This window comes from Octodon degus, unplaced genomic scaffold (assembly GCF_000260255.1).
Source record: "Octodon degus isolate 3935 unplaced genomic scaffold, OctDeg1.0 scaffold00008, whole genome shotgun sequence".
NCBI classification, from domain to species: domain Eukaryota; kingdom Metazoa; phylum Chordata; class Mammalia; order Rodentia; family Octodontidae; genus Octodon; species Octodon degus.
Genome location: NW_004524584.1, coordinates 26,487,786 through 26,501,328, shown reverse-complemented (window position 1 = coordinate 26,501,328; position 13,543 = coordinate 26,487,786). Strand labels below are relative to the sequence as shown.

The following is a 13,543-nucleotide window of genomic DNA, read 5'->3' as shown; positions in this document are numbered from 1 at the left end:
GAGGGGCCAGGGAGTAAGGAGGGAGGAGCCAGGGAGTAGGGAGGGAGGGGCCAGAGAGCAGGGAATGAGGGGCCAGGGAGTAAGGAGGGAGGAGCCAGGGAGTAGGGAGGGAGGGGCCAGGCAGCAGGGAGGGAGGAGCCAGGGAGCAGGGAGGGTGGGGACAGGGAGCAGGGAAGGAGGAGCCAGGGAGTAAGGAGGGAGGGGCCAGGGAGCAGTGGGGGAGGGGGCCAGAGAGCACGGAGGGAGAGGCCTGCGACTCCTTTCGGGTCAGGCCCCTGGTGACCTCCTCCCCCACCAGTGAGGGAGTCCACCGACGAGTACAGCGCCCCCAGGCCCCAGGGACCTCCCGCCTTATGCAGGAGGCTTTGTGGAGATATGTTAGGTCTAACCTGTACCATTGCATCTGTTGTTTTATGTGTTAAAGGACTTGGCTGGGCACTTTGGTCCCACCTGAGCCGGCTGTGGGTTGCGTGCCGGGCGTGTCCCTTGGGCTGGCAGCGAGAGTCAGCTGGCGTGCCTGGCAGGGGTCCTAGGCGGCCAGCTAGGCTTAGCTGAAACTTGGCTTGAGCTTTCTGTCGCTTTCCACAAGCTGCCACGTGGGGCCCTTTTGGATACTTCCAGGGAGGCACTCGTCCGACACTGGGAATGGTACCCCCCCCCGTTTACAGTCACCCCAAATTCAGTAGACGAATGGATGAAAACCTGCGGACATAGGCTATCAGGGAGAAAAGAAAAAGGAAGAAACTTCAGTGGGCACGAAGGGCAAGAAGCCAATCGAAGAAGACTACACACTAGGTGAGTTCAGGTATGCAGCTCTCCGGAAAAGGCGAGAGCGCGAACAGGAGGAAGATCAGCGGTAGCCGATGGGGAGAGGCGGAGCAAGGAAGCCGGAGTCACCGCCGCGCGCCGCTCTGATGGGTACCCGCCCCAGGCCACGGAGCGCCAACACGGAGCGTGCGTGGCCCTTAGCGTCACCCGTGGGCTCGGAGCAGTGATGGCTCCTTTCTGGCACCGTGCTCCTGGGGATGCTGATAGAGGGAAGGCTACGCGCGCCGAGGGTTGGAACGCGTATCGGAGCTCCGTCCTGCGCCTGCCGCGCCATTTAGACACGAGCTTAAGACTTCTGAAGAGAAAATCTTAAAAAAAAAAAAAAAAGAAAGAAAGAAAAGAAAAGAAATGATTGAAGAAAAATGGTAGCTCAGTGCCAAAGGTTACAGTGTCACTGGTTTCCACGACAAGTCTCTGTCCAGCCCAATCTCAAGAGTAGAGGAAGGGGAACGTGCTTCTTAGTGGGAGAGGAAGCCAAGACTCCGTTGTGGCTGAATTTCTCCCACATCAGATGTTAGCAGTCGCTGTTCTAGGTGCTACTTACCTTCAGGAAGTTAGCTGCCTCTGCAACTCCAGGTGGGTAGGATGGGAAGGCCTGTGCCACCAGCACATGGTGCCCTGTGGGGATGGAACGTGGCTGGGAGGCTCACCAATTCCTCATCTTTTACACATTTTTAGGTTAATATACAACATAATGTCAATTTAAAGAATTGCAGTGACATAATTTTTAAAGTTCTATAGGGCCGGAGAGATAGCTTAGTGGACTGAGCTCCTGCTTAGGCAGGTTTAGGCAAGCTCAGGGACGGCGGTTCAGTCCCTGGCACCACATGCTATCGCCTGAGCTGGCCACAGATTCCGGGCGTAGTGGCGTACACCTATGGTCCCACTGCTGGGGAGGCTGAAAGCAGGAGGATCACTACAAGTCTGAGCTGCATAGTGAGGCCCTGTAACAAGCAAATACATTAAAAATAATTTTTAAGGCTCTATAAAAAATGGAAATTTTGTATTTTCTTTTTAAATGTATGCATTAAGTTCCAGTTTCCAAAGTAAGTTGTTATCTTCCATTGACTATTTTTAAATTACATGAACAAACTCTCACTGAAGTTTTACATGATTTCTTTTACTCCTTAAATTTGCATTTCCTTTATACTCTTCTACGGTATAAATATGGGTATGTATTTAAATTTAATTTTCTAAAATATCATGTGATATTTTAAATATCCTCCTCAACATTTTGAATAATTACTTCTGCATTTACTTATCATTAAAATAATTACCATTGCATAATGGAACAAAAATGAAAATGTCTCACAAATTTTTATAATTATGAAAAAGAACATAGCGTTTTACTGAAAAAAATACCTTTAGCGAGATGGATGATTTTGTTCTTTGTCTTTATTCTTTCTTTTCTTATTCCTTATTCTTTATTTTTCGCTTTAGCTCATATATGCCTGGATGAATCTTACTGCTAAACTGGAAAGGGATTCAGCATGAACTCTATTTTTCAGCTTCAGACATTCAAGCACTTAGAAAATTCATGCACATAGATAGATTGAAATAGAATCAAATTGTAATGCCATTGACCCTCAGATCTTTGAACTTTTTTCGAAAAACATATTTCCAATAATCATATTATAATCTGTCACCAGAACGAAACCACTTTTAATAATCTATCCACTGACAATTCAGTTATGTCCTCCTTTGATTTTGTTGAACACAAAACGAGATAAAGCAGGAAGCAAAGTGATCATGTGACCACTAGGGACTTGTCCTGCTTTTGAGAAGCATGCCTCCCAGGCACGCTAAGCTAGGCACAGGGAGAGCCGGCCTCTCCTGCCTGAAAATGGTTTTGTCCTCGCTCAGAGGCCCCGGGGTCTCTGGGGGAGTGGAAGGCATGGGAAATGGCTGGGATAAGGGGCAGGAAGCCTCTGATGACTTGACCTCGCTCCACGCCAGGGTGAGAATCTAGGTGTTTGCACCTTAATGGGAGGGGCAGTGAGTCTCTGGCGGAACAGCAACGATGCAGAACTCTCTGGACGATGAGCAAGCAGGTGTGCGTGGGAGGGCAGAACGGGTCAGTGTGATTTATTTCCCTTTTAGAAAGCCTGCAACGAATTTACAAGCAAGACTTTCAATCATTAGACTGAACGTTTCCATAGGCCAAAGGATGTGAAATGAGATTCCGTGCATTGGCCTTGTTGAGAGAAGAATGACTGCTTCTAAGGGAATGAGTCAAGGAATGAATGGGTGAAGGAATGAATGAGTGAAGGAATAAAGGGGTGAAGGAAAGAATGAGATAACTGGAAGTAGTCTCAGGGCTTTCTAGCAGTGGAAGTTTCTAGGCTCCTCAGGTTTAATACTATTAGGGTAACTCAGAGTAATAGCGGGCAAGCTACACGATGCTCTGTTTATCTACAACCACCAATTGTGGTTAGAGACTGAGGCTTGCCAAGTGGCTCTCGTGGTACTTAATGAATATTCATTAGCAAGCGTTACACAACAATGCTTTGAGGACTAGAATGCAAATTATTCATGTTGAAAGATGAAATCAGGATGTTAATAATTCATTGCTGTGCTCAGAAGTTATACCTTGAATTTCAAAATACAGTTGACAACACTGACATGAAGAGAAGGTCAATGTTTCAAAATATATGGACAAAAATTAGAAAACTGGGGCCGGGGAGATGGCTCAGTGGAATAAGCGCTTCCCTGGCAAGCACAAGGGCCTGAGTTCAATCCCCGGTTCTGCAAAAAAAAAAAAAAAAAAAAAATTAGAAAACTTACCACCCCATAAAGCTATTTATGACAGAAAAGGCTACAACTCTCCACCATAATTGCTCTTTCCTCCATAACAGAGATATTGTGTCAAAGTTCACTCAACTTAGCACATCTTGCAGCTCAACTTTATGTCCAGTTCTGGCCATAAATCAGTTCTGAGCAACAAGATATGAAAAGAAGTGTTGGAGTTGGTGAGATGGCTCAGTGGTCTAAAGCACTACTTACAACAAACTAAGCTAAGCAAAGCACCACATGCCAGCCAGCCCCGCCCCCTGGTGGGCGGAGCTGGCCACACACACAAAATAAATGAATAAATAAATAAATAAAAAATTAAAAAATATATATTAAATGAAGGGCCATTAAAAAAATAGTTTAAAAAAAAAAAAAGAAAAGAAGTGTTGATGCTATTCCCAAAGTGAGGCATTTAGGAAGCAAGAGAGCCTTCTGCATGTTGCTTTGCTCTTCCATTGACTAGAAACAAAGCACTTTGAGGCTTCTCCCCTGAAGTACCCAGAGGATTCTTAACGACAGCTAGAAGGCTTAGTTAGGATCCCTGAATCACAAGTTGGAAGAAAACTGCCCACTGAACAGGAGTTTTTATTGATGTTACATGAATGCCAATAACAAAAATGTACACAATCAGAATGTTGAGCTTGTTAAAGTAGCTGGCATGGCTCTAACGGGGCATTTGTATAGATTGAAAGCATACGCAGACTGGAAACAGTGTTTTATATTTAGGGAAATGTAAGCTGTTTACATTTAAATAAACTTGAGGAATATGAATGCTTAAGTTTTCCTGCTGACATTAGGCAAGTTTGAACACATGTCTTTTCCTATCAAGGATTCATTCAAATATCCTAACTTTTCCAAACACCTGCAGTGCAAAATGTTTGAAACACACAACTCTGCATTCTAGCATGCTATGACTAATTCCTTGGAAAATGTCATTCCCGCACGTATCAGACAAACCAACAAAAACAGCATGGCTTGTTATTAAAATGACCAAGAATTAGCAATGAAGCCAGAGGAACAGTTTGAGGGAGCTTCAAACAGTTGCTTTGGCTATGGCATCTGTTAATTGCCCCTGCGTAGCGCTGCCCTGGAAAACTGGTCCAAGATTGGCAGCAGAGGATACTAACAGGCCAGAGCCCTCTGCCCATCCGTCTTCATCCGGCCTTCCTCCCAAAGGCCGGGGTTTTTGATGCTCTAACACGAGCACCGACATGCTGCATCCAGCTCCTCTAGAGCCCAGCAATCGCAGGATGACCACTGCTACAGACAGCTTTGAACATATAAGCCTATTTTTTTAAAGAGCGAACTGTCAAAGTCTTAATACTTGTGGGGAGGAGTTAAAAATATAAAACAGAATAAAAAGTATTAGTCTGTCAAAACCTCTCAAAAAACTAACACATTAAGTGGGAGAGAAATAAAATGGCTTTTGAGTCACTTAAGTTAGCCATTTGATTCAAAATGTGTAGATATTCAGCTTTACAATATTCTGACTTTTGCTTCAGCTTTGGGGAAGTCAAATTTAATTGTTCCCTGAGAAAGCCAAATGCAGTGCACATTGCAATTGTACAAAGTTCAAGTGAGCTCTAATGACCAGGATCTTGCTAAGTACAAAATCATTATAGTCAAACAATACTAGTGCAGTCTACATCTATTTCAAAACATGTATTTCACATGTTTTGCTTGTGTGGTGTCAACCCTTCCTTGTTCACATTATTTAAATATCAACACAATCTGCTGACTATGTGACCCGATGCTCTGTGGGTTCGCCATCACTTGACTCTTGTGAGTATAGTGCGCTAAGTATCAAGTAGGATGATTACAGCATCCAGCATTTCCACGTCTCTAGTTCATTTCTCATGTGCACTCTATTATCTGTGGGTTGGCTTTATGGATCTTCTTTCCAGGAGCAAAGCTAAAGGAAAAGCCCCCACCTGGGACATGGCCTGGTCATGGCCAATGACAAAGGTCAGAAGAGGTGAGCTGAATGCCCAGCAGTTCTGAAAACTTCCATTTAAAGCCACTTGTCATGCCTTTTGGCCCAAGAAAGTGGTGTGGTCAAGTCTACAACGTGGAAGACAAAGTAGCCACAACCCTGTTATACAAAGAAGGAGCAGATAGTTGACAATACTTGAAACCTACTCATGTCCACACCTTGGCCACACACCCTGATTTTTCTCTTTCTTTATGTAACATCCATCACTCTCTTGTGCAGGAAATTGTCCCCAAACACCTGTCAGTCAGAGTCCAGATTTTCTTGTAGCCTCTGTGTCTGTTCTGCCTCTGATCCTGTGGATCAAATGCCTTGCCGACAGCAAGCAGAAAGTAATAACTGAAGTGAGCTTTGGAGAGGTGTGTAAGCACAGCCTTTTGCCAAGGAGAAGGGTGCCAGGAGCTACCTACCAGTCACACAAGTCCTGCTGTGTGACAGTGGTTAGTTGCCCTACCCTGGGGGAGGCTGTTCTATATTCCCTTGTAGGAATTGTTGGTGTTTACAACAGGTTGGAACTCTATAATTGCCCCTCTTAAAGTTGTCAGAATTCAGATATGTTCTTTCACAAGTTTGTCCAACTGTTTTTCAAAACTCTCAGTGTGACTTGCAGGTATTTCCACAGTAGTGGCTGGGGATGGTACACTGAAGACTTCTTTCACTTGCTGATGTTGTGACTCATGCAGGCTCCCAAAGAGCGACACATGATGCACAGCATAATTATCCAATTATGTAAGTTGAAATTCCCCAGGTGAAAATTCATGATAGTTTTCAAGCAATGACTAATGATTTTTATCTTTTTAATATTTTAGTCTTAAAGCAGAGACTAATTTTCTAGTATGCTACCTTGCCATTTGCACAGGAATCAGGATGCAACCCATGCCTAACCCCAGAGAAGACTGGCTCTTTGGGAATGCGGCCTGGGGCAGGGAAAGGAGACAAAAGCTCTCCTCACCCACCTGGAGGCCACATTAGAATTCTAGGGGCTGGTGAGATGGCTCAGTGGTCTAAAGCACCTACTTAGAACAAGCTTAGCAACACACATGGACCACGGTTCAATCCCCCAGCACCACATGCCAGCCAGCCCCGCCCCCTGGCGGGCTGAGCTGGCCACACACACACACACACACACACACACACACACACACACACATAAATAAATAAATTTTAAAAAAAGAATTCTAGAGGCAAGACAATCAAATGGAAAGACAGAATTGATTGAGACAGAAGAAAAGTCTTTTTATATTTTGTTTCCTTTTTGCCAGCATTTTACACTTGTTTTGTTTCAGTAGGCAGCCAGGAGGAAACGCAGAAGGCAGATATAATATTGGTTCAGAATCCAGACAATAAAAGAGGTGTAAGACTAAGGATGTATAGCTAGGACTTTCTCAGGTGAATCATAAAGGACAGAGATATCACAAAATATGGGGCTACTGGCGGGAGCCTTTCTTATGCCTAGTCCCCATTTCTGAAGGTGAATGAAAGCAGGCACTAGAAAAGATGGATTGAAGCAAGTCCGAGAGTCTGATGCTGTCATAAACCCCAAATCCCAAGGGCAGATGTTCCGCCTAGCTCCTCCTGTTTGTACCTTGGGCATTTTTTCATTAGGGAAGTTCTTTCCTGTAATCACCCACCTTATTCCCCATCAAACCACAAAGCACTCTTGTCCTTCCAGACAAACCCAAGAATCTCAAAGCCTGTGGGGATTAAATCATCATAAGGCTAGTTATTCTCTCCCTCAGCAGTTAGAGTGAGAGTCACTTGAAAAATCTATAGTTAAAATGACACAGCCCTGTCTGATGCCTGCTTTTAGGAAATCAGCTGTAAAATGCTCCCTATTCTTCTATCTGGACACTCTTTCACTCTTGCCCTTTGCAGTTTTATACCTTAAAGGTGATATTTCCACAATTCCTGTTTTGGTCAATAGTCTTCTGGCTGAAAGTATTAGTATGCTAAATTGACCTTAGTGTTAAATAATGTTTTCATTTTAAAAGGGAATGAGTTTTGTGCCACAATGCATTTTTAAGACAAAAGTTCAAGAGGATTCAGATATTCCGTGGTTAGGAATTTATTCTCCATGGAACATTCATGTCAAGACTGTTTATTAGGTGACATATTATAAATTCATCCACCCACCCATCCATCCATCCACCCACCTAGCCACCCATCCATCCATCCATCCAACCATCCTTCTATCCACCCACCCACCCACCCATCCATCTATCCATCATTTATCTACCCACCCATCCATCCATCCATCCTTCTATCTACCCACTCCCCATCCATCCATCCATCCATCCATCCATCCATCCATCCATCCACCCATCCATCCATCCATCCTTCTATCTACCCACTCCCCATCCATCCATCCATCCATCCATCCATCCATCCATCCATCCTTCCTTTGATCCATTCATCCACCCACTCAACCATCCATACATCTATCCATTCTTCCATCCACCTACCCATTCATCCATTCATCCATCTATCCACCCCTATCTATCCATCCATCCGCCCACCCATCATCCATCTATCCACAAATAGTTTTCAGCACTAAGTATGGACTTGGCACTGTTTTCAGAACAAAAACAACAAATGTCCTGATGAGCTTATTACTGATGAAAAGGGGTATGGTGGTTAAGCTTCATTTTATCAACTTGATGGGCTAGGGAGCTGCCTGAGGGAGCATTAAAGCTCTATTTTGAAGATCCCTGGGTGAGTGAGGAGGCATGATTTTAGGTAACGTGTCTGTACCCTGGCCTCTTTCTCTTTGGCATGCTTTTCCCTTGTTTGCCACATTTTTCCACCAGGCTTCTGCCATGGAGCCATCTTACTGTGGACTGAATCTCCTGAAACCAAGAGCCAAAGAAAACCTTTCCTCCTTAAAGCTGCAAGTGTCAAGTAGTGTGTCTCTGCAATGGGCCATCTGGCTGATAGATGAAGAGAACAGTAATAACCACAATGAAAGTATAATCAAATGGTCCTAAATTTACATGATTCAGGTTACAATTTTATGGACTCTGATGATTCAAATTCTGTGCACATGTGCAGGGAAACAGCTCAGTCCTCTAAGCACTTGCTTGGCAAGCACAATGACCTGTGTTCAATTCCCAGTACTGCATGCAGTGACAGCACCAGAACCTGAAACCAGGCATGGTGGCACGTGCCTGTGATTCCAGTACTGGGGAGGCTGAGACAAGAGGATCACTATGAGTTCAAGCCATGTAGTGAGACCCTGTATCTAATAAGAAAAAGATTAATTAATTAAAATGCAGTACAAAATCAGTAGACACCATGTCCTTCAAGTTTGCATTTGTACCTTTCCCCATACTATGGTATGCAGCCCCATCCTTCCCCACAGAACTGGTCATTGGCAGCAAGCCATACTCCCAGTTAACCTTACAATTAAACAATTCTCCTGTTGACCTCTTGAAATCCTTGATCCATTTTGAACACATCACTCTCATAGTGTACTGGGTCCTGGCAGTTCTACAAGCTGCAGCTCCCCCAAGTTCTGAAAGAGAAATCTGAGCAACTCTAAAGTCCAAATTCAATCCTGTCTTTTCCAAGTGTTCACGGGAGTTTCACTCATGAACCTTTGAGAGAATTAAAATGATAACTTTTGAGATACATTTTGAGGTAATTGTGGATTCAAAGAAAGTTGTAAGAAAATCTTCAGAGACATTCCAAATATTATCTATGCATTCTCTTCTAGTAGTACATCTTGCATTAAAAGCAACTTTTTCCAGTGTTGGGCCTTAACCTAGGGCCTTCCTACTGAGCTTCGTGTTTACCCCCCGACCCCCATGCCCATTTTGAAACAGGGCCTCATTACCTTTAGTGGAGACATGGGGGAACAATCTCTTCCATAATGGCTTAATCATTTCATTTACATTTTAAAGATTTAAATAAGTAAGCCTCTTTTTATTGCTTGTTTGGCCTGCAAATGTTACAATTCAAACTACTATGATTGCTTTCTGCAGCAATGTAAAGATGTTGCTTCTCCCTTCCTTCTGATGTCTTCTTCCAAAATTTTTTTTTTACATTAATGTATTTGGTTGTTACAGGATCTCACTACACAGTTCGGACTCATAGTGATCCTCCTGTTTTCAGCCTCACCAGCTCTCGGATTACAGGCATGTGACACTAAGCCCAGGCTCTGGCCAACTCAGTCTGCCCTGGGGGTGGGGCTGGCACTACCTGTGGTGCTGGGGATAAAACTTCAGTTCCTGCATTTGCCTAAGCTTGCCTAAGCAGGTGTTTTAGTCTGCTGAGCTATGTCACCAGCCACCTTCCTTCAAACTTTTACTGCACAGAATCTAGACTTGCTGAGGTCATAATGACCTTGACCTGTTGAAATCAGTGGAAATCCACGGTTAGCTGACTTCTCAGCAGCATCCGCAGATCTGATTTTCCTCTTCCTGAACCTGTTTTTCCTCTGTGCTCTATGTGGAGCCCTCCTCGCTTTCCTTGTCTTCCACACTCCTTGACCCATTGCTGGTCTCTCCATCCCCAGATTCCAAGTCTAGAGTCTTATTCCTTGCACTCTGCTATTCTTGCTCACAAATTTTCATGAAGATGGGCCAGCTAGATAGCTCAGTGGATTAAAGCGCCGAAGTCTGCTTAGGCAGACTCAGCGACTGGGGTTCAGTCCCAGGTGTGTCATACTGGCCCCGCCCCTGGGGAGCACTGAGACAGAGAATGAGACTGGGCATGGTTTCTCTTGCCTGTAATCCCAGTGCTTGGGAGACTGAACACAGGAGGATCACTAAGAGTGCAGTCTTTGTAGTGGGTCCCTCTAGACCCTGTACTAAATACATGAAAATTTTCTTCATGCAGATCCATCACCAATAAAGAGAGCCCTCCAAAACCTCCTCAGAATTTCAGACCTGCTCATCAAGCTCCAGCCTGAGGAAGACCTTATACCATCACTCTCAAGCCAGTAATCTCATTTCCTAAAGCCAGCCCCAATGTTATCAAGGGCAGGGCAATTGCAGTCGGGAGTGCTTACTGGACCCATTTGCTAATTGTTGCCCGAGAGCTGCTAGAAGGCTTGTGCTTTGGCTTTAGATTTTTTTCTTCTACTCTGAGAATTATGGGAACAATTTTAAAGGCACATTTTTTCTTCCTACTCCAATGTGAAGTATGTCTTTTAAAATTAGATTTTCTGTTTTGTATGATTTTTAGTCATCAGCAGCTTTTGACATTCTGAATTCATTTTTATTTTGAAATACCTCAAAAATCTAATCAATTTATGAAATTCTGGGAAAGTTGTCCAATTTTTTCATCCTTATTCTTTTCCAATGAAATGAGAAAACCCCACATACCTGTATAATATATATATATATATATATATATATATATATATACAATGTCTGTATTCCAACCAGACTGAAAATTGATGGTTTAGATTAGTGCTATGGTATGAATATAAAATTGCCAAAGGGAAAATCTAATACATGCATACTGTTCGGGGTCCACGGAATTCTGCCTGGCACCATTGCCCATATGGGGCAACAAGTGCCCCGGTATTTCTGATGAACTAGGGACAGTAATTTTTCTTCTTCTTGTAAGTTTCCTTCCTTTAGCACAAAAGAGAAGTGGGAGAGAAGTAAAGAAATCCTTCATGGCTTGGCACAGAAGGACTGCTGAAGAGAAGCAAGAGCCCTGGGGAGGGGTCCAGGGGTGGGGTTTCTATTAGGTTAGACTAGAGGTGGAGTTTACATGGGCAGTACGGTGTCATAACAGGCACTGATTGGGAAAGGCTTGATGTGGGCAGGGAGGGGGCAGGAAGAGGAAGTTTGAGGTTAACCAAGGAGAAGAATATGGAAGTCAGTCCAGGAGCAGCCTGTCATTGTTTTAAGATCCCCATACCTCACTGCCTCACTGCCATGAGGACCAAGCAGAATTTTGCATGAGCGCAGACCCATCATTCCTGTCTTTTTGTTGTTAAAAGGGGTGATGACTCTCAATAGCTACTTCCTGCTGACAGGTGGCTTCGTGGTAGGGATGGGGTGGTTGCCAGATGACAGTTCAGGCCCATGTGGGAGCTGGTGCCAGGGTCTCAGCCAGGACAAGAAGCTTGTTGGTGGTGAAAGCTCATTTCCTGGATTGGAGAAATCTTGAAAAAAGCTTAAAAAGGCAAGGTAGTATGAGCAACAAGAGAGTGATCACGGTGAGGACCTAGGCTGGAAGGAGGATGGGGGCCCAGGAGCCAAGGGCTGGCCACCACCAAGAGGGGGCAGATGACTGGACCATTTCTCATTGGTTTTTGTATGCATCTGCAGTGATGTTTTCATGAGCCATTAACTGTGGTTGGGGAAGACTTAGTGTAGCTCTTTATATCTGGTAACTATACTTTTCCCTAGATGTTTAAGACCATGTTGAAATGAGACCTGTATTAATTGAAATTAACTCCTTGCTATCTATCAGAGCCAGTTAAATCTCCTCAGGATTTACCTCAGAATCAAGCATGGTGCCTCTCAGCACTTTTGTTAGTGTCAGCCATCGGGATGGGTCACAGCTATTTCTTGACCAAGCTGCTTTCTGTGAAACTTAGAAGGTTTTTTTTTTCTTGGTGCCTCTTTCTAGACACACTGTACACCCTAGAATCACTTTCTCCTGTGATCGCATAATTCCCTTGATCAAAAAATCAGGTGCAACTGAGTTATAGGACATCACAGCAAAGGTTCTCTTATATCCTGGGCCCTCACTGACCCAGAGGGCTAGAGCCAAAGTATTGGCCATACTCTTAGCCCATCTACCTTTCTAATTTTTGATGTCCAAAGCTCAGTTGTTAAGCACCCAGAAGAGAAGGTTAATGACGTTACACTGTAGTGGTAACAATGAACTTAATTATTAAAATTTCATCCTAAGAACCTTGAGAGACGAGGCATACCCAGAGAACTGTTATTTCTTACCAGCCATAGATGTTCTAGCAGTTAAATCTCTGTAGAATATTAACAGGCAACACTTATATGTAGTTTTACAGAGAAAATTTGACATCACTGGCCATACATAGTAGCATAGCATAGCAGTCATTTTAAAGAACAATAATCCAAAAATAAATCATTCTTCCTTTAAATTGTCATTCCACGGCATGTTGTCACTGTGACTGAAACTTTACTAACACAGCACATACTTGGCATGAGACCTTAGGTAATAGAGAAGTTGGAATTAGGAATGAGACCAGCACTCTTCTCTACACTCTTTTCATGGTATTTCAAGGCATACACACACACACACACACACACACACACACACGCACACATATATATGTATATGTATATGTATATATGCATATATGTATATATTATGATTATACCCCTTAATTTTTAACACCTGTGCTGCATGCCTATGTCATAACATAATATCTAATAAACAATCTTTTTTGCTTTTATTTATTTTTCATTAGCTTTATTGAAAATCAATAATTACATAGTATATTAAAAACTATAGACAAATATTGAAATGTGAAAGATATAAGATATAGACAGAATGAATTTTAGAGAAATATTTCTGAAGTGAATACATAGCATGAGATTAATAATGGATTGCACGTTGTAAATAAACTATTTACAAACTTAAATGAATATAACAATAAAATTGTCCAAAATAAAAATGAAGAATTTACAGATCAGTCATATAATAGTTCACTCTATGCCAAAATCAAGAATCTTATATTCATATAATTAGAATTCTCAAAAGTAGAAAGGGGTAGAAAATAAATATTTAAAGATTTAATATTTCCTGAATTTAGTTGAATGTACACCACCACATTTTTAAGAAAAATGAACCTTTTGCACAAGAAATTTGAATAAAATCATAGCAAGATACACAAAAATGAAATTGTCCAAAACTTATTGTAAAGAAAAATATCATTAAATCGTAAACATAGAAATATTAGCTATGGAGTCCCAGCCCAGGCGCAGCGTGGGC

General features: G+C 43.0%; 1 pseudogene; it reads left to right on the top strand.

Annotated features, from left to right (window-relative positions):
• The first annotated feature begins 2,848 nt into the window (after positions 1–2,848).
• Positions 2,849–13,543, top strand: part of LOC101568610 — a 17,547-nt pseudogene continuing 6,852 nt past the window's right edge.